General features: G+C 53.8%; 1 long non-coding RNA gene and 1 other non-coding gene across 4 annotated transcripts in view; both read right to left on the bottom strand.

Annotated features, from left to right (window-relative positions):
* Positions 1 to 21,517, bottom strand: part of LOC106985980 (uncharacterized) — a 105,465-nt gene that overhangs the window by 22,020 nt on the left and 61,928 nt on the right. Inside the window, exons 3-4 of one of the 3 annotated variants that reach the window (XR_008289160.1) lie at positions 7,852 to 8,026; positions 4,727 to 6,611 (exon numbers count right to left, since the gene is read on the bottom strand). This is a non-coding gene — a transcript (uncharacterized LOC106985980). Of the gene's footprint in view, positions 1 to 4,726; positions 6,612 to 6,675; positions 6,812 to 7,851; positions 8,027 to 21,517 lie in introns of those variants that run through there. The other 2 variants (XR_008289161.1, XR_008289159.1) reach the window with 2 other exon arrangements.
* On the bottom strand, positions 17,608 to 21,408 carry LOC128311140 (uncharacterized). The gene is made up of 2 exons (XR_008289162.1): positions 21,062 to 21,408; positions 17,608 to 19,200 (listed from the first exon to the last, which is right to left on the bottom strand). It is a non-coding gene; the product is annotated as an uncharacterized LOC128311140 (long non-coding RNA).

The following is a 21,517-nucleotide window of genomic DNA, read 5'->3' as shown; positions in this document are numbered from 1 at the left end:
GATGATTATGGAGTCACTCTTCTCCCTGGGACCCAGATTTAATGTGGCAGAGAAATAAACTTCTATGCTGTTTAAGCTTCTGCAATGTGGGGGACATTTTGCTAGAGCAGCAAAATGCTCATGTTCATATGCATATTTGTCTCTATATAGGTACATATATGCATACATACACACACACGCACTCACACAAGGAGAAGACTGGAAAGACGTATATCAACACATTAGCCTGGTTCATTCTGGAGAAACGGATTTCTGCTGATTTTTTTTTTCTCCTTGACACTTTGCTGTACTCTGAATTTTTTCTCGGGGCATGTGTTATTTCAAAATTCAACAAAAACAGGGGCACCTGGGTGGCTAAGTCACTTAAGCGTCCGACTTCAGCTCAGGTCATGATCTCACGGTTCGAGAGGTCGGGCCTCACGTCGGGCTCTATGCTGACAGCTCCGAGCCTGGAGCCTGTTTCGGATTCTGCGTCTCCCTTGCTCTCTGCCCCTCCCCTGCTCACACCCTGTCTTTCTCTGTCTCTCAAAAATAAATAAACATTAAAAAAAATTTTTTTAACTCAACAAAAATAAAAGCCAAAGAAAGGGAAGCTCCTATAAATAGATCCTATTGTTTAAATCACCCTCATTTGCTTCATATGAGCCTCTATAGGTCACACACACACACACACACACAGATTTTATGGAATATTTCGCTTTGTTTCCTGAGGGTTATGGAACTTTTTTTTTTTTCAGGTGTTCTTTTTACTGAACAAAATGTCTCAAAGATGGTCCCATGTCCCTGTGTATAGGGTGACCTCATTTCTTATAACCAGCCCAACACGCTCCCTGGCTGGGCAAGCCAGGATTTACTGAACAGCCGTTGTTGGACATCTGCACTGTTTCTGATTTGAAGCCACTGAAAACAACACAGTGATCAAAGTCCTCAGACCTGCCTCTCTAAGCACTTGTGTGAGGCTCTGAAGTACAACAAACATGGGTTCTAATCTGACTCCCCTGCTTCTTTGCTGTGTAGCCTCAGGCAATCTCCTGTGCATCTCTGAGTCTCCGTCTCCTTACTGTAAAATAGGGAAACTAAAGAAGCTTACCCCATAAAATTTTTGCAAGAATAAGGACAACTAAACCCTACCACTTGCTTAATGCCTGCTGAGTACTTTTCCAACTGCTTCCTATGAGTTAACTGAACACTCACAACAGGGTGATATGAGGTCATGCTTAGACAGATGCCCTGAAAGTTTTCTAGAAGCTTGCAGCTTCTTTAATATATATATTTTTTGCTTTTTAAAAACGACTGCATTAGGCTTACCATATACATCGTCACTGGCCAGAATCGACTTCAGATTTATACTAACTTAATGACAATGAGATACGGAAATGTTACTCCTATATAGCTGTATTCCTTCCCTCTTTTTGTACAATTCTTGTTATACACGTTACATCTCATGTGTCACCAACCCCACAACATCCTCCTAGGAGTGCTCACTAGCAAGAAGGAAGAAGAAGGGAAAGCAGAGAAAATCATTGGTTAGAGCCCCTGCTTCCCCGCAAATCTGTCCCAGCTCAAGAGCTAACAGCAGCCCTCCCTCTAAGTAACTGAAGGAGGTCATTGTCCCATCCTTCCTGATGGCGCCTGTGGGCTGACAATGGACACACGGACGTGTACCCATGGCTCCCATGGGGCTTCCATTCAAGTGGTAGCATGACAGTTAGGAGTGTGGGTTCTGGTCCTAGACGCCTTGGCTTCAGGCCCAGGCTCTACCATTCACTGGCTGCGTGACCTTGGGCGACTTACCCTCTCAGTCCCTCAGTTTCCTCATCTGTAACAGCAGTACCTATCTCAGAGCATTTCTGGAAGGATGATATGAATTAATGCAGGCAAGGGACCCAGAACCTTATTTATTATGATGCATAATAGATGTTCAATAAACATTAGCCATTTTATTATGTAACTTCAGAAATGCCATTGTGTGTGCCCAGAGAGGGAGGGAGAGAGAGAGAGACAGAAGGGGAAACAATATACACAGTGTGGGTGATTCTGCCTGGACATAAGCCCAGCAGTGAGCAAGACGCAGGGAGCGTGGGCAGAATCCTGCACATCTGAATGAGAGCTGAACCCAAAATTAGAGTTTGCAAACCTATATAATTGCTGCCACACATTACCCCTCTTTATGTCCAATGCACTTATTACGGCAAAGGACTACATTCAGAAAACTGTACTTTATGGGTGACTTAGAGGATTTTTTTGGAGTCCTATAAAATTGTTTATTTTTATAATTGGCTCCTCACATTGGAACCTGAAGCCCATGTTAAATACCCTCCTTGCAGTGACTATATCTCAAAATGATAATAAACAAACGGGTGAGGATTTTCCCAAGGTTGCTCTGCTGGTGGTTTCGGGGACCAGAATGAGACCCCCGGCTGGGGACTCCCAGTCTAGTGCTCTTTTTAAACTGGGTCCTGGGGGACAGCCTGACATTCTCCCAACGACTCCGATCTCAGCTCCTGGCTCCTCTCTGAGAAGAGGGGAGGGGCGAGTCCAGAACTTGAACTTGAACTCACCCCACGAGGGTGTGTGGAGTTGGGGGGAGAGGGGATGCGGATGTGAACCCCCGCTTCCCAGCTGGTTCTGTGCGACCTCCCTTGAGAGGCTCAGTTTCTACAAGGAAAGGTTGACACCTACCTATGTATGTATGTATGTATGTAGATATGTATGTATGTATGCACACAGCAGGCGCTCAAGGGCATATTCCCTTCCCTTCAAGCAGGTGGTAGGCTCTGGGTGCAATGTAGCTTTGAGCCAGCAGGTGGCACTACAGCCTAAGAAGCCAGAAAAAGGGGGCCAGAAAGCAGTGTGCCTGAAGGGTGGATCTGTTGGGATTCTGCAGAGGGCGGGCCATTCAAAGTGGATGTAGGAGTCCAGGCCACAGGAGTGCCTGCCCCATGCCCGCATAGGCAGATACTCGGAGTCTCCCAATCTTGCATAACCAAGGACCAACCTTGAGCCGGATGGAGGCCTTCCCATGAGGCATTTCCTTGAACCTTCACAACTGCCCTATGGACAGTGCCAATAAGTTCCCGTGTAACAAGTGAGCCCAGAGGGGCGCCTGGGTGGCACAGTCGGTTAAGCGTCCGACTTCAGCCAGGTCACGATCTCGCGGTCCGTGAGTTCGAGCCCCGCGTCGGGCTCTGGGCTGACGGCTCGGAGCCTGGAGCCTGTTTCCGATTCTGTGTCTCCCTCTCTCTCTGCCCCTCCCCCGTTCATGCTCTGTCTCTCTCTGTCCCAAAAATAAATAAACGTTGAAAAAAAATATATTTAAAAAAAAAAAAAAAAACAAGTGAGCCCAGAGAGGCAAAGTGACCTGCACGAAGGCCATGGGGTCACCTCTCCAAGGCTGCCCCACCTATGCAGTGAGGGGCAGGAGGGGGAAGCAGGGAGACCAGGGAGGAGGCTTGACAATGACCCTGGTGAGTACAGATGGTGACTGTGGACCCAGGTGGTGGCTTTGGAGGTGGGAGGGAGTGTTCGGATTCCGGATATGTTCTGAAGGGTGAGGTAACAGAATTTGATGAATCTGATGTGTGCGCATGAAATTGTTATTCTATGTCATACGATATACTACTTATGTTCCATGATCAGATGCCGTGTAACAAGTGAACTCAAGACTTAATGACTTTCTCTGCACATAAACACCCCGCGGGCTGAGGCAGGTCAGCCAGTGGGGCTCTCCAAGTCTCCCTTCATTCTTCAGTTCCCGCCAAGCCCTGCCCTACAGACTGGGGATGTTGTGGGGAGCAACGCCCAAAGGTTCTTGCCCCGTAGAGCTCGCCCCGTGGGGACCCAGACACTAACATGATGTCAGACGGTGACAGAGCAGCTCTCATATCAGGGGACATCAGCAGGCAGCCCCTGGGCCCCACTCCAGGCCCTTGGACCTGGCGAGTTAGCTCCTCACAGCATGTCCTAAAAGTCCGGAAGAGTTCCTAGCACTTTCTTTATCATTGTTTTTCCACTTTATTTATTCTGAGAGAGACAGAGCACGAGCAGGGGAGGGGCAGAGAGAGGGGGAGAGACAGCATCCCAAGCGGGCTCCAGCCGCCAGCTGTGAGCCCGATGCGGGGCTCGAACTCAAGCACCGTGACATCATGGCCGGAACTCAAGAACCACGAGATCAGGACCTGTGCCGAAACCAAGAGTCGGACACTTAACCGACCGAGCCGCCCCGACGCCCCAAGAGTTCCGAGCGCTGAAAAAAAGAAGGAGACAACTTCAAAATCTAGGTTTACAGCTACGCTTGAAAACCTGACAGCTCTGACCACTGGGGCCTGCTTTCACCCCTGGCGGATGTCACCCGGAACAGGGCGCCGGGCCCGACTCGCCTTCAGTGGTGACTGTGGATGGTTCAAGGGGAGGGGCTGCTTTCCCTAAGATTTCCTCTCCGAAGACTGGTCGACGCAGGGTGAGGAGGCCTGACCTCCCTGTCTCACAGTGTGACATCTTCCAAAGGGCTGTCCCCCGTCCAGAGTTCCTGATGGGCCTGGCCGAGGCTTCTGTTGCAAATGCCTGACTCCCCTTCCCCCAATCCCCCCAAATCCCAAGAGCACTCCCTGGAAAATCACCTGCCCTCAAACCTCTATGGCACTGTTTCTGCAGACTCCGACCTTCAAGATGGGCAGGTGCTTGTCAGCCCCCCAGGGCCCCCCCACCTAGCCCACCTGGCCTTGCAGTTCCCTAGCTCCCATTATGTCCCGGCTTCCCCGCGGTGATAACAAAAGAAGGAGCTGACAGTTCCGGGGAGAACCTATTATCGTGAGAGGCCTCCTTCTCTGGGCAACGCGCTCACTTAATCCTCACAATAACCCCGTGATCATTACCCACTCATGCACTCGACCTACACTTTCTCTTGACCTGACAATCCCAGGTGCTGGCGGGAATGCGAAAGGGCGCCGCCTCTTTGGAAAAGTTCATCGGTTCCTTGTAGCATTGTAAATATACTTAGGCTGGGACCCAGTGACTCCACTGCTAGATCTCTACCCGAGAAAAACGAAACCTTCCGTCTGCGCGACGACCTGTGTGCCCACATTCACGGCGGCATTATTTGCAATCACCAAAAGCTGGAAATGACCCAAGTGCCTTTCAACTGGTGAATGATAAAGAAGGTGCTGTGCAACCGCTGGCTGGACTACGGGGTGGCAATAAAAACGAACAGACTTCTGATAAATGTAACGCGGCTGAAGCCCAAATGCCTCCTGCCGAGTGAAGGAAGCCAGACTCAAAAGGCTGCAGACAGGGGTGACGGGGGTCGCATAACGGAGACGTCTGTCATGGCTGCCCCAGTGTGCCCCGGTTGGAAGCGGCAGCACTGGGGACGAATGATTTCGGCTGGCATCCAGGCCGCCCTCCATGTAATCAACACGCTGTTTACTTATTTGGGGGAGAAAAGGAGGTGGGGGTGGGGGCTCTGGGTTCCACTGCTAATAATTAAGCAAACAAAGTTTGAACACGGCAGGAATAAGTGAGGTCCCCCTTGGCGGTGACATTTCACGATTCTGCATTTCTGTGGCTTTCAGGCTTCAGAATTCCATGAGGCTGAGGACGCTGCCCACTTTGGAACCCAGAGGGCAGTCTTCTGGGACACTCTGGCTGGTGGGGGGAGGGCGGGGGGGGGGAGAGGGACGGATGAAAATAACAGCAGGGGGGAGGGTTCTGACCCCTCTCCCCATAGAGTCCTCGCCCTGTCCCCGGGGACAAGGCCTCTGTCCCTTCCATTCACTCACCCCAGCTGATGCCACACACACCCCCACCAGAAGCCTCCCCACCTCCCCTCATTGTGTGAAGGGCTCAGATGGAGGGACAGCCCATTAACCCCTTCCTGGCCTCATTGCTTCACTCTGCAGCTGTCACACCGCGGCCTCGGGCCTGAGCAGGGAAGAGGGCCCGATAGTTAATCACAATTACAGCGCAGAGTGTCAGCTGTGAAGCTGGCCTCCTCCATTGGCTGCCAGCCGGCCCAGGACGATGGGTGACCCGCATCAGCCACGCAGCAGGCTCTGAGACAGGACAGTCCCTTCCTGGTCACTCCCGGGACCTTCCCCCAAAGACCCCAACAAGGTGTCCGCCATTGTCAGGCCTGCATCGTAGCTGTTTGACCCGGCCAAGCCTCCCACCTGCCCCCAGCACCTCCGCTGAAACATCACCTCCTCCAAGAGGCCTTCCCTGACCCCTGGGGCTAAGGTGGCGCTGCTCCCCGTCACATGCCCTGTTTCCGTGTTTTGTTTTATTTTACCGAAGTGTTTGTCACTACCCATAATTGTCTTGGGTGTTGACTGGCTTACTGTGTATATAGTTTCCCAAGGCTGAAGTTACAAACACCCACAAACCGGGTGGTTTAAGGCAACAAAAACCTATTCTCTCCCGGTTCTGCGGCTGCAAGTTCAATATTAAGGTGTCAGCAGGGCAGTGCTCGGATGCTTCCCAGCTCCTTGCAGGAGTTGGCCCGCATCCTCGTCGACCTGTAGGCCCCGCTCTCCAGTCTCAGCCTCCATTGCCACACGGCGTCCTCCTTGTGTGTCTGTGTCCAGATTTCCATCCCTTTTTTTTTTTAAAGAAGCCTGAGAAATCACATTTTTCTTTTTTAAGTTTATTTATTTATTTTTGGGAGAGGGCACACAAGTGGGGGAGGGGTGCAGAGAGAGAGAGAGAGAGAGAGAGAGAGAGAGGGAAGGAGAGAGAATCCCAAGCAGCCTCCACACCATCAGCACTGAGCCAGATGCGGGGCTCGAACTCACGAACAGTGAGATCACGACCTGAGCTGAAACCAAGAGTAGGACGCTTAACCGACTGAGCCACCCAGGTGCCCCAGATTTCCCTCTTCTTATAAGGACACCAGCCCATGGATCAGGGTCCACCCTCACCCAGCACAACCTTATACTTGCTTACGCCTGCAAAGACCCTATTATCAAAGGTCACATTCACAGGAACCAGGAGTTAGGACTTGGGCATATCACATAATCCCACAATGGCGTGTTTTTATTCTTCATGTTCTAAAAGAGCAGGGCCCTGTTGGTCTTGTCATGGAACATAGTCTCTGGGCAGCAGGCACTTAATTTTAAAACAACATATTGTATCATAGCCTTTGTCCCAAGCCTGAGCTGGGCCTGGGGACAGGAGCCACTGTCAGAATCTCTGGGCAGGAGAAGCCCTCTGTCCGGTAGAGAACGGACACGGAAAGCAAGTTTGTCCCTGAAGATGACTCCCATCTCTTTCTGGGGACCCTAGGGTCCAACTCACAGTCAGCACCAATAAACACGGCAGTCCGGACAGATGAGGAAGAGGGGGGGAGTGCAGCAGGACCATGGGGGCCAGGGAACCAACTCAGACTGGGGACCACGGAGAGCTTCACCAGCAGCTGAGCCTTCTGGGAAAGGAGCGGCTGAGGGAGCAACATGGGCACTAGGGACGGAGAGAGCCTGGCGCTGGGCGGTCTGCCAGTGCCGCCTGGATAGGGCCAGGTAAGGCGGGGACAGCTCGGCCTGAACTTTGCCCTCATGGCAAGGGGGAGCCACCGGGGGATTTAAAGCTGGGGCTTGTCAACATCAAATTTGCACATCACTGATCTCTTCCTTTTTAGTTTCTATTTATGTAGTACATTCACCTGTGTCTTTAAGGGTCAACAGGTACAACAGGATGTGGCAAAGCCTGCCCACCCCCCACCCCACCTCCTCCGGCCACCCTAGCCCCCGACTCCCCTCCTGTGGGCAATCACTGTTACCAGCCTGTCCCGGAGAGTCTATGCAGACACAAGCAAATTTCTTTCCATCTCAAACATAAAAGATAGCCTAATTTACTCACTGTTCTGCACCTTGCTTTTTAAAAAATATGGAGGTAAGGGGCACGTGGGTGGCTCAGTTGGTTAAGCGTCCGAGTTCAGCTCGGGTCATGATCTCGCAGTTTGTGAGCGCGAGCCCGGCGTCAGGCTCTGTGCTGACAGCTCAGAGCCTGGAGCTGCTTCGGATTCTGTGTCTCCCTGAGGTATAAACGACATACAGAGAAATGCGGTTGTGTAACCAACACCCAGCTGTGATACAGAACATTCCCAGCTCCCCGAGTTTGTCCATGCCTTCCCAATCGATCCCCTCTATGCCCAGGGGAAGCCACAGGGCTGGCTTCTAGCACCATGGGTTGATTTATTTCACCTGTTCTAGAATTTGATACAAATAGCATCAGTATAGCAAGTTCTTTTTTGTGTCAGCTTGTGTTTGCCCTGCATGCTTTGAGATTCTTCCAGTCAATCTTTCACCCATTTTCACGACAGAGTAGTATCCCAAGACGTGGGTTCACCAGTTTGCTTATCCATTCCCTAGTTGACGGACACTGAGCTGTCTCCAGTCGTTGTCTATTACAAACAACTCTTACGAACATGTGCGTATAAGTCCTTCCGGGGCCGTGTATTTTTATTTTGGGCGGGGGGGCGGGGGGGACAAAAACCTAGAGGTGAAGTGGCTGGGTCATGAGCAGGCGTATGAGAAACTGCCAGCCTATTTTCCAAAGTGGGATGTCTGAAATACCCTTCCCTATCAGGGCGTAGAGCTTGTGCATTTGTGTTCATGGCCGCAGAGTGCTCCGTTGCATGGACGTCCCAAAATGTGCTTGCCAAGTCCCCTGTTGAAGTTGTTTCCAGTTGTTTGCGGCCATCAACAATGCTGCCGTGAATATTAGCCCTGTAGACACGGCACGTGGGTGAGTGCACCCGTAGGGCACACTCCTAGGTGTGGAAGTCTTGAGTGTGACAGAGACAGATGGTTGGGCTGCAATATCCACACTCCGTGTCTTCCGGTGAGAGAGAACTCCAACTTTTATCCGGACACATGATGCCTGGATCTACACCGTATTTCTCAGCCTCTCTTGTAGCGCTTAGTGTGGCCATGCAACCAAGTTCTGACCAATAGAATAGAAATAAAAGTATCATCTGTGACTTCCAGAAAGGGTCTTTATAGGGACTTCCCTCCCTTCTTGACCCCTTTCTCCTTTCTGATGACTGGAAGGCTCTCCATCTGGGATGCAGATGTGATGGCTACTGTTCGAGCAGCCATCTTGGGCCGTGAAGTGGCAGCCACATACTGAGGATGGTGGAACAATAAGATAGGAGTCTAGTTCCCCACACTATGGAGCACCATCACCCTGCCAGCCCTAGACTGCTACCTTCAGACTTTATTTACATGAAAGAGAAATGCCTCTACTGTTTTTCAACGGCTACTACGAAGGGTTTCCTGTCACAGCCACCGGGTTATAAATCCCATGCATTAGTGACTTTGAAAAGTAGTGAGTTTTGCTTTTAGAAAGGTCATTTTGGGAGCTAGAGCGCAGGCAGCGTGAAGAGCAAGTCGAAGGGAGTCAGGGAGACAAGGGGACAGTGGTCAAGGGGCGATAATAAGGTCTGAATCCATATGGGAGCGACTCAGATGCGGGTGGGGCAGCCAAACTCTCCCCAAACCTAACGGAGAGAATGATAAACAGGAAAGGATCTGACAGGTGTTCCCACCCCACCCCACCCCACCCCCACCCACAGCCCACGCTTTCATCTGACCCCAGCCCACTTATCCACCTCATTGCCCGCCTCCCCGTTTGCAAGGTGAGCTCCAGGACCCTCCCCCAGCAAGCTGCTCTTTCCAGAGTGCACCCTACCTGCTCTTACTGCAACCGCTTTGCACCTGCTGAACACTTTTCCGGCAAGGTCCTCATCTCCTGTGCCCGTCCAGCCCCTCACCTGGCTAATTTCCACTTGTCAGTCACGTCTTACCGGAAACGGGGCCTCCTCCAGGAAGCCCTCCGGGATTCCCTCCCGTCCCGAAGGTCCTCCTCCGGGGGGGGGGGGGGGCGGGTGGCCATCCCGCGATGCAGCCCTTACTCCCGCATTTGCCAGGCTGCATTATAATTGTCTGTTTATAAGTCTGCCTGCAGCACTAGGCTGAGAGCCTTTCGCTGGTGAATATGGCAGCCAGGAGGGGCCCAGCCCAGGACGGAGCATTTAATAAAATGCGCCCCACTTGCTGGGCCCTGTTCTCAGCACTTATGCTAATTCATGCAATGCTCCGCAGGGCAACACCACAGCGAATGGGCGAGAGAGTGAACGAATGAATGAGGGAGGGAACGAATGAATGAGGTACCCACCAGGGGGCGACGGCGCTTTGCCACGGAGCCCCCGGCGGCGGCTGCAGAGACTGGGAAAAGCCGCTTCCCCGCCCCCCCCATTGGGGTCTCGCCGCCCCACCCCAGCCCACCCCAACCCCACGAGGGAATCGCCGGGCCCCGCCCGCCCCCTTCCCGCCTCAGATAATTAACTCGAACCAATAAAACGCTGATTGCGGCGCCTTTGTACGCGCCGCCTTGGCATTGTCATGGAAAACGGGGTCCCCTCCCCATCCGGACTGCCCGCCCCTCCCCGGCCCCCGCAGCTGTCCGGGAGTCGGTCGGAGCCACCTGGACGGGACCGGGGGACCCCGAGCCGTCGGGCGCCCCGTCCATCTGCTCCCCACCCCCACCCGCACCGTCAGCTGCGGACCCGGCCCAGCCCCGGAGGCCGGCGAGAGCGTCCTGGGAAGCCCGCACCCCTTCCTCCCGCTCGCTCCCGCGGGACCCCGGGGCGGGGGAGCCGGCCTCCGGGATCCCCGCCTGCAAGCCTGGGCTGTGTCCCCCAGGGACAGCGCGGCCGGAAGGGGGTTCTCGGTCCGGAATAGTAAGGATGATGAGAAGCCAGAGAGTGGGAGGGGAACCAACCGGTGGGAAAGCCCACCCCCCCATTTCCAAGCCCCGGGACAAGCTCCCAGAAATCTCTCAGACACAGTATACTAGTATCTGAATACATTTTAAAGACATACAGGAAAAGAGTAGCACAGGAAAACAAGTTGGGGGGAACGAACGTAAACAATGCAGTGGGTTCATTGTTCCTCATTCATCCTCACACCCCCACACCGTGACCGAGCTGGGGGGGGGGGGCGGTATTTCTCCGGAGGGCTTTCTCTACATGCACACTTCTAAATGCATCTACGCCACAAGCGCATACACGCACATGTAGGAAACTACGCGGTATCACCACTACCTATCACCTACGGGCTGCTTTATTCCCCTCGGCAAGGCGCGTGCTACAGATCTTTCCCAGGCACGGTTAACACAACAAGGCGTCCCCGGCCTGCTTCAGCCTGGGGGGATATCTGCTGTCTGGCCTGAGTGTGTCCCTGACTATCCCTTGGGGGCCAAGGCTCCGCCCTCCGTCCCTGGGTGAAGGGGGCGCTGGGGTCCGTGTGTTCCTCCTGAACAACCTGTGAGGTCGGTGAGCTGTCTTTCAGCAGAGAGAAGGGAACTCATAACACTAGTACTAGTCGCAGTAGTAGAGGTAACCACCGCAAAGAAAAATATCCAAAACCTAGAAGTGAGACAAAAGGAAGTTCATGTGCCCTTTCAATGTCATTCTGAGACACTGTCTGATCCGCCCAGAGAACCAGTCACCTGATTCCCTGGGAGACGTACCTTTCTTTGACTTTGCTGTTTATTATTGATCACACTTCCTGCTCGGTGAAGTTACACTTTAACCAGTGAAAGACGCACAGCTGCCGGGTGCCTGGGTGGCTCAGTCGGTTAAGCCGCCAAGACTTCGGCTCAGGTCATGATCTCACAGTCTGTGGGTTCGAGCCCCGCATCAGGCTCTGTCCTAACAGCTCAGAGCCTGGAGCCTGCTTCGGAGTCTGTGTCTCCCTCTCTCTCTGCCCCTCCCCTGCTCATGCTGTCTCTCTCTGTTGCAAAAATAAATTTAAAAAAAAAGGACGCACAGCTGCAAATGATTTTTGTCCCCACGTAAAACAATGCTAACGCTCACGGTGTTGTCGTCCCGTAAGACGTTAACCAGGTTTGTACCTGACTTTGCCATCTTGCCCTCCCTTGAACCAGCTTGACCATCCGGCCGGTTCCCTCATGAATGACTTAAATAAACCCTTGACACAGGCTTGCTGTATTTGCGTAAGACCCACGTTTGCAACTTTCTGAAAGTAATACTTTGACTCAGTTAACCTTCTTGAAGGCTCACTCCGTGACAGACACCAATGGCTTCACGTGGAAGGAGGGGCTGGAAGGGGCTCTGGGGTGAGGCAGATCTAGGTGTGAATTCTCCTTGCGCCACTGACCCACTGTGAGACTTCAAGCAAGCCTTTATTAAGCACCAACTGTGTATCACGTCCGTGCTCGCTGTTATCGCGTATCCAACTCAGACTGCTCAAAAACGCTGCAAGGATGAGATTTGCTTACCGCCTTCCAGTTTGTGGCAGTCGGTTTCCTCGTTGAGCCTCGGGGTTCTCAACTGGTAACAGCTGTCTGCCAGGATTGGGTGAAGATGCTTGTGACAATGCTTGGAAACGTTGCTCCAGGGGCGCCTGGGTGGCTCAGTCGGTTAAGCGTCCGACTTCGGCTCAGGTCATGATCTCACGGTTCGTGGGTTTGAGCCCCGCGTCGGGCTCTGTGCTGACAGCTCAAAGCCTGGAGCCTGCTTCAGATTCTGTGTGTCCCTCTCTCTCTGACCCTCCCCTGTTCATGCTCTGTCTCTCTCTGTCTCAAAAATAAATAAACGTTAAAAAAAAAATTTTAGAAAACGTAACAAAGTGCCACAAACTGGCTTCAAACAGCAGAAATGTATTATCTCGAAGTTCCAGAAGCCGGAAGTCCGACATCAAGGCGTCAGCGGGGCCCTGTGGGGGGGTGCCCACAATCCTTGGTACTCCTCAGCCTGTAGGCCCATCACTCCAATCTCTGCCCCTGTCACCACATGGCATCCTTCCCTGTATGTCTGTGCCTGTGTCCAGATTTTCCTCTTCTTACAGGGACACGAGTCGGATTTGGATCCACCCGCATCCGGTATGACTTCACCTTAATTATATCTGCAAAGACCCTATTTCTAAATAAGGTCACATTCTGGGGCGCCTGGGTGGTGCAGTCAGTTAAGCGTCTGACTTCAGCCAGGTCACGATCTCGCGCTCCGTGAGTTCGAGCCCCGCGTCGGGCTCTGGGCTGATGGCTCAGAGCCTGGAGCCTGTTTCAGATTCTGTGTCTCCCTCTCTCTCTGACCCTCCCCTGCTCGTGCTCTGTCTCTCTCTGTCCCAAAAATAAATAAGACATTTAAAAAAATTTTTTTTAAATAAGGTCACATTCTGAGGTTCCAGCAGATATGAATTGGGGGAGCACCTTACTCAATCCAGGACAGACAGCGAGCATCTCCCCGAGCTCCTGCAGGGAGTCAACCCTCCTCACGTTTTCTGGGTTGCAAAAATCCCAGGATCCCTGTGAGACCCTCTGGATAAGCAATATCAGGCGCCTAGCCCAGGGAGCTAGGACTTGGCATTTCCTCTGAGCAGACAAATAAAGCACAGGCGGGGAGCGGGCAGGGGGCGGGGCGGGGGAGCGGGGCACTGGCGAGTGCCCATTGCGACTTCTCTCTGCTCAAAGCCACGTGCACAGGCGCCGGGCTCTGAGACGTGAGCAGGCCAACCTCTCCTCTCTGGTCTATACCCGTCTGTCTAACGGACACGTAGGTTACAGCTGCAACTAATGTGACATCGTGTGTCAACTCTACCTCAACTTACAGAAATCAGAACAGTGGTTACCCGGGGGATGGGCAGGAGGGAGTGTGCTGGTGGCTGCGAATGTTCTTTATCTGCATCTGGATGGTTGTTACACAGGTGTGTACTTGCATAAAAATTCACTGAATTGCACACGTTAGAGGCGCGTGCTCCGGGTACTTTACTGTATTTCAGATCTTAATTAAAAGGCAGGTAGGCGGGAGGGAAGAGAAGCCAAGGGAAGGAAGAGAGATGAGCACAGTGATCCCTGGCAGGGCCTGGCTTCCAGAAGGAAGCGAAGAGGCCTTTCCGCAAATGCTGGGCAGAAGGGCGCCGGGGTCTGGCCTTGACAGCAATCACCGAAGGGAGGGGTGCTAGGAGGCGTGGCCCTTTCTTCGCCCCGCACCCCAGGCCTCCGCCTTGGAAGACAGAAAAGAGGGACTTCGGAGTCTCGCGTATTGGCTGTATGACTTCGGGCGCGGCCTCTGGGCCTCGGCCTTCTCACCGGGCAAATAAGGACGAAGCTCTCAAACAACCGTGAAGACTGAGACATTCGCTGAACCGCCCTGGGCACGGCGGTTCCTGTTGCTTTTCCTAGCCTAGCCCCGCAGGAGGAGGAAGGGTCCCCCACCCCGCGTCTGAGCCCCAGCTCCGTGGGCCTGACGGCCGAGAGGTACTGGTGGATTCCCGGGTTCACGTCTGTGGGCCGTTCTCATCTTGTTGCCTCCTCCGCAAAACGCCTTCCTCCTGCAGCTGCCCTTTCACTCGCTCGTCCAACCTGCAACAATTCCCTCCACTTTTCTGCGACTCGGTTTGCCCATCTCTAAAATGGGGAAGGATACCGGTCCCTGCCGTGTCTGGCGGCTGTGAGGGTGCAAGGAATTTGCACTTACAGCAGGGACTGGAACAATGCAAGGACTCCGGCCGCTGGTATGGCCATCCATGCACACCCACTGATTGAGCTCCTGCCGCGTGATGGGCGCCACGCCGGGCACCGGGGGTCCCTGTGGGGCTGGGAACACCCTTCATGCAGGGCCGTGCAAGCGGAGGACAAGGGCACCCCCGAGCGCCCCGCCTCCTGAGGCCGCTGCCTCCCGGGCGGAGTGTTTCAGCTGTACCCAGGCCAGATGCATGGTTTTGCCAAATGCTCCAAGAGAGGCTGTCACTCGGCGGCACAAAGGCAGCTCCTCGCACTCGTGGTGGGCGGGGCCCGGGGAAGAGCTCCAACCACCTGGCTTGGCAACTGCTCCTGGGGCAGCCTGGCCCCGCGCCTGGGCCCCCCTCCCCTCCGGGCAGTGAGAGGACAGGGCAGCAGGGAGGGCAGGGGCAGGAGCCCAGGATGCCTGGTGGAGAAGGGGTAAGCGCAGGGCACAGGGTCTGGAGAGAGGGAGGGAGGGAGACAGCGCGGACAGGAGAAGAAAAGGAGGGAGGGAAGAACATTAAGGGTGAGCAGCTAACACCCACCTAGCACCCAAGGGGCCGGGCCCTGGTCTAAGTTACTCCTCAGAGGAACCTTCAAGACAGATACCATTAGTATCCCATTTTATAGCTCAGGAAACCAAAGCACGGAGAGATTATGTGACTTGCCCAAGGTCACACAGCCAGTAGGTGGCAGAGCTGAGATTCGAGCCCAGGGCAGCAGGAATCCAAGCTCTTAATCATCATGAAGATGAAGAGGTGGGAAAGGCAGGGGGAAGGAGAAAGACTAGACCAAAAAAAAGTGGAGACAAGGAGAAAAGGGAGAGGAAGGAAGAAAAGAGAAAAGGAAGGAAAGAAAAGATCATAGAAAAGATGGAGTGGAGAGAATTAAGGAGGAAGGAGAAGTAAGCACGGCGGGGGGTTGGGGGGGAGGGCTGGACAAGACCACCTTCCGTCCCTCCATCCCCTCCCCTCCCCTCTCCCCTGCACCCAACTCCCACCTGCACGAGCTACTTCCTGAGTCACACACCTGGCTGGGGACAGCCCTGACCACCACACCAGACCCAGTTGGTCCTCTGGAAACAGTGGCCTCCCTGAGAGGGGCTGCTGAGCCAGCCACGGCCCAGAGCCACTGGGGGTGGGGGTGGGGGTGGGGGGGCAGGCAGGAGGTGCAGAACTGGAGGGCCTCCTGGCACGGTGCCCCACTGTTAGCCTGGCCTCAGAAGGTTTCTTTCTGCCCCACAGCCACCCTGCAGGGGGACTGTCTCCAGTTCAAAGTTGAAGCAGCCCAGGTCAGAACAGGACTGAGAAGCTCTCGGTGCAGGGCTCTAACCCACCGTCTGGCCCTGAGGCTGTGTTCTCAGACTCTGTACCCTCTAGCTTCTGTCCTCCATGATAAGGCTGAGCCCTCAGTTTCAGCAGCAGGCCAGCCCCACATGGGCCTGCACCCAACCAAAGGGCTCTCACACTCTTCCTCTTTTTTCTTTTTTTTATGTTTGTTTGTTTGTTTGTTTGTTTGTTTTGAGAGAGAGAGAGAGAGCGAGCTGGGGCGGGGCAGAGAGAACGGGAGAGAGAAATCCCAAGCACGCTCTGTGCCATCAGCACGGAGCCCGACGCAGGGCTCGAACCCATGAACCGTGAGATCGTGAGCTGAGCCTAAACCAAGAATCCGACACTTAACTGACTGAGCCACCCAGGTGCCCCCCCCCCCACCCCCGCCACGTTCTTCCTTTTAACCATGCCTCCCAGGCAGGGCAGCCCAAGGCCTGCCAGCCTCCTGCAGGGGCAGCCTTCGGAGAGCACAGAGGAGAGGGGAAGAGAGCCCAGGCCCAGCATTCAACCTCCACCGAGCTCTCTGCATGGCCTGCATTACCTGCAGAAGCCACTGGAAACTCAGAGACTGAGGCACTGTTGACTCCTCACTGGGGCTACATGTCCATGGGGGCCAGCCGGGGACTTCAGAGTTGGGAGACCTAAGGTCCAGTTTGAGATGGCCTGGGATCCCTCTGAAATTGTACCCCAATTTAATTCTGTGTATCTGAACTTTTTGGAGGAGAGGCTTTGGTTTTTATCAGACTCTCAAAAGAAGTTAGGTCTCCCAAAAGGTCACTCAGAGACATTCGGCTCAAACAGTTGAACAGTGACTTAATGAATCTAGAAAATCATAGAACAGAAGGCCTGAATCTTGGAGCTCTGATGGCGGGGGGCCAATGAGTTGTAACCTGTTGAAATCTCCATTGCCTGGCACATAGTAGGTGTTCAGTAAGTATTTGTGAATGAATGGGTGAACAATTTACACAAGGCAGAGCAACAGAAGGAACCAACAAAGGATGTAGAGAAGCCCTCTTTATCTGTTGTTGCAGAACAAATCACCCCAAAACTAAGTGACTCATAACAATAGTAACAGGCCTCGTGATTTCTCTGGGTCAGGAATTTGGGACGAGTGTGGCTGGCTGGTCCTGGGGCTGCACTCATCCGAAGGTTTGACTGGGGCTTCTCGCAGAATCTGCTTCCAAAGTGGCTCATTCCTAAGAGCTGCATGTTGGTGACAGCTGGAGGCGGGGCTTCCGTTCCTTTCCATGAAGGTCTTTCCATGGGATGCTTGAGTAATTTCATGGCATGGCAGCTGGCTTCCCCTGGAGGGACCAGACCCAAGACCAAGATAGAGGCCGCGAGAGATTTTGTGACCTAGCCTTGGAAGTCACACTCTGCCACTTTCCACAAAACCCTGCTGGTTACACAGGTCAACTTGATTAGTAGTCAACAAGGCCTTCAAAGTCAGAAGAGATCATGGGGGCCATCCTATGGAGGCTAGAACCCACAGAGGAGTCAGAGAAGCGAGAGGAAACTCTGGGGAATTCAGAACTCTGGAATTCACAGCTCTCCCTCAGGGAGTGGCCCTACCCCACACAGAGCTGGGGTCATGTTTCAAGTCCAGTGCTTGACCACACTGGCCAGGCCAGTCTTCCACTTGCTACCTCATTCCTGGTCACACCTTCCCCTATTATCTCAGCATGCCAGACTTGCTGATTTCTTTTCTTTTTTTTTTTTTTTTTTTTTTTTTTACTGTTTATTTATTTTTGAGACAGAGACAGAGCATGAACGGGGGAGGGTCAGAGAGAGAGGGAGACACAGAATCAGAAACAGGCTCCAGGCTCTGAGCTGTCAGCACAGAGCCCGACGCGGGGCTCGAACTCACAGACCGCGAGATCATAACCTGAGCCGAAGTCAGACGCTTAACCGACTGAGCCACCCAGGCGCCCCAAGACTTGCTGATTTCTGATCAATTCCCTCAAAGTCATATGAATTCTCCCACCCGCAAGCCTTGCTTCTGCTCTTTCCTCTGCCTTGAATGCCCTTCTCACTTCTTCTCCTCTCAGGCCACCTCCTCCAGGAAGCCTCCCGGAACGCACCTCTAAATGTGTCTGTCACCTTGCCCAATCCCCAGTGCAGCCCCGATGTCTCCACAGACCCCCCTGTACCATGTCTGCCTCCCCACGGCACCAAAAGTGGGTTGGAGGGCTGACCCACAGGTGTCCATCATTGTGTTCTGAATGCATGGATGATGGGTGGATAGACCCCGCACACAACAGGGGCCCCTTTGAGGGCTCAGAAAAGCACTGACACATGGCTAGGCCTCAGTGTTCCCACCGGCAGATTGTTAGGGAGGCTCCTTCCAGCCCCAGATTCTGCTATTACGTCCCCTTGGAAACATTCAGCAGATGGTCCCTTGAAATTAGACGAGATGGGTCAGAGCACGGTTCAAATCCCAGAGCTCCTGCTTCCTTTATTTGCGGGACCAGGGAAGTCACTGACCCCTCCATACTTGAGACTCCCCAACGGTAAAAGAGGCCAACATTCTTCAGCTTCCAGGGTAGTTGCAAGGGAGGAACCCTCTGGCGTGAGAAGGGTTCAAATCCTGGCTCTGCTACAGGGCACGTAGGTCACTTAACCTTTCAGTGCCTCACTTTTCCCATCTATTAAGTGGGGACAGCTACACGTGAGTTAGCAGGTTGGGTCTGAAACAGCATTCATCCAGGAAAATGCTCCGCCCAGAGCCTGGCACAGCGCAGATGCCTGCGGCAGCCACGGAAGGGGCCCTCAGTCTCTCCTCAAGAAGGACGTGTCCCGCGGGGGCAAGGTCAGCAGTGAGCTGACAGCCTCCAGCTGTGGCACCTTCAGGGTCCCCCTCGGCTTTTGAGCCAAGGCCATGTTTTTCCCAGGCAATCCCAGCCTGTGTCCGAGCCGGCTCGGGAACCCGGGTCTGGCTGCGGCTGTCCAACGTCGGGCTCCTGTGAGGCGACAGCTCTTCTCTGGAACTCTCTGCTGGGTTCACGTCGCCAGCCCTGCACAGTGGCTGAAGCTCTCCCTCTCCCTCTTCCGCAAGCACCGTGACCCAGCCAGCCTCCTACTATGCTAGCTCCGTCCCGGTGTCTGCACCTAGGGGCACCCAAACTGACTGGGCACTCAATACAGTGGTGGTTCTCAAAGCGTATCCCGGAGGCGGCAGCAGCAGCCTCTCCCGGAACTTGGACAACACGCACGTCCGCGAACTTCGAGGACTGCTGTCTTCGAGGAGGGCTGTGGTTAAGACATCACGGTAGCAGGGTGGCCAGGGCGGAGGTGTGTGTTGTGGGAAGGCGAGAATGCTTTATCACAGCCTCGCTCCCCGGGTTCCTGCCTGGATGATCCCCAAAATCCAGAGGAGTGAGCCAACGGGCCCCCCCTCCACACCCCACTCAGGGGAAGGGTCCAGTCCCAGTCCCCAGCTGGAGACTTCACAGGCCCTGGGTTTGTGACGCTGCAGACAGCCCTGCTTCTTCCCTCATGCTCTCCACCCCTCCCTCTCCCTTCCCTCCCCAGGGGCACCCCAGCCCTGCCTGCCTGCCTCGCCTTTGTCTGCCAATCTGTCTCCGTCCCAAGATGAGCCCTGGGCCTCCGCCAGCCAGTCTGTGCTCCACCTCAGGACCTGGAGGGAGGCCCCTGGGCTCCCAACTGCCTCTCACTTACTCTGGGAAAGGGCCTAGGAATGGTTCGTGCTACTGGCCTCCCTGCCCCAGCCTAAGCCAACCGTCACCCCTCTTGATCTGGAGCCACACTTTCCCATCTAAGGTGCTTACACCCTCACCATGTGGCAAAGTGAGGAGATGGGAGACAGAGGGGTGCAGGGACTTGCCTCGCCCGAGGTCACACAGCAAGAAGGGGGAGCAGCCAGGATACGGACCTTGTCTTCACTCTTCACCTCAGCCCCCCACTCCCAGGCCCCAGCAGGTGGTAGGTGACCACTCTGAGGTGGTCACGTGTGGCAGGGATATTGTCGGTCCCAAGGCCTTCGTGGGCTCACAAAAGCAGCCGCAGCCCATTCCTGTGGCACAGTAATACCCTGTTCTTTCTCTAGTGGGCATGATCCTGTCCTCGCTGATGTCACCGCCCATCGGGTAAGGTTCGGAGGCAGGTGGGCACCTCACAGAGCTGCCTTCGCTTTTCTAAACTGGCAGTACAGTGATGTGCTAGCACCTTCCTTTATGGGTACCCAGCGTATCCCCTGTCCGGCTCTGCCTCAGGGCATGCTGGAATGCAAGGGCCTGAATAACAGTGGCAGTGAGGACAGGCATCCTTGCTGAGCCCTCACCACATCAGGCCTGGCTGCCATGTGCTCTGCAGACTTTGTCCTATGGAATCCTCACCAGGACCCCGTGACAGAAATGCACTTATCCAGAGACGTGGCCACGGGCCTCAGAGAGGCTAAGCATCTTACCCCTAACGGTCCTAAACTCACCCCTCCATTTTACAGACGGGAAAATTGAGGCCCAGAGAGGACCCACACCTAAGTAGGGTCAGAATGGGGCTTTCTCAGGCAGCTGACTTACTGAGAGCAATCAGAGTCCATTCATACAGCACTTTCTGATCTGTGACTCTCCTCTCCTCTCCTCTCCTCTCAGGAAGGCAAGGGTTTCTGTTGTTTAATGGTTATCATTTGGGGATTCTCCTGTGATGTGCCAATATAGTTCTAAAAGCTTGATAAATATTCACTCATTTAACGCTCACAAACACCTTACAAGGCAGGTACATTTATTATTCTGATTTTGCAAACGAGGAAACTGAGGCCAGGGAGCTTAAGTAATCTGCCTGAGGTCACACAGCCAGGATTCAAATTCAGGCTGCTTGAGGTTTTAAACACTACGATGTCCTGTCCTTTTTACAGCTAAAGAAACAAAAAACAAACAAAAACAAAAAACAAACAAACCTGAGTGACTCCAGGAGTGGGCATGACTTGCCTAAGGCCACAGGGCTAGTTAGTGGGGGTGGCTGGACTCCTGCCTCCAGCCCAAGACTGGTCCCCCACCCTAGCAGGGTCCTTTCTCAGTCCATGTTTGTTTATTACAAATGCTGACTGGGAACCTTCTTTGTAGGAATAACCACCGCAGTTTCCTTGCCCGAAAGGTAAGGCAGACAAGAGACACCCACAATACAGAGGGATGAACAGGTTCATGGGGGCACCAGGGGTGGCCATGGGAGCACCTGGCAGGACACTGACCTACCCTGGGAATAAGGGAAGATTTCCAGAAGTCCGACCTTTGAGTAGAGTCTCCAGGTTCAAGTGGGAAGTTATCCAGGAGGATAGGGAGGAAGAAGGCATCCCAAGCTGAGGAAATGCACGTACAAAGTCCAGCAGTGCGAGAGAGGATGTAAACTGTCATGAAGAGTTCTGTTCAGGGGCGCCTGGGTGGCTCAGTCGGTTAAGCGGCCTACTTCAGCTCAGGTCACGATCTCGCGGTCCGTGAGTTCGAGCCCCGCGTCAGGCTCTGGGCTGATGGCTCAGAGCCCGGAGCCTGCTTCCGATTACTGTGTCTCCCTCTCTCTCTGCCCCTGCCCCGTTCGTGCTCTGTCTCTCTGTCTCAAAAATAAATAAAAAATGTTTAAAAAAATTTTTTTTAAATAAATAAATAAATAAAAGAGTTCTGTTCAGCCCTGAGCGAGGGTAAGGACAGAAAAGG

Source organism: Acinonyx jubatus, chromosome A3, assembly GCF_027475565.1.
Source record: "Acinonyx jubatus isolate Ajub_Pintada_27869175 chromosome A3, VMU_Ajub_asm_v1.0, whole genome shotgun sequence".
Classification (NCBI taxonomy): domain Eukaryota; kingdom Metazoa; phylum Chordata; class Mammalia; order Carnivora; family Felidae; genus Acinonyx; species Acinonyx jubatus.
Note: the sequence above shows the minus strand (reverse complement) of the source record. Positions and strands in the feature narration are given on the sequence as shown.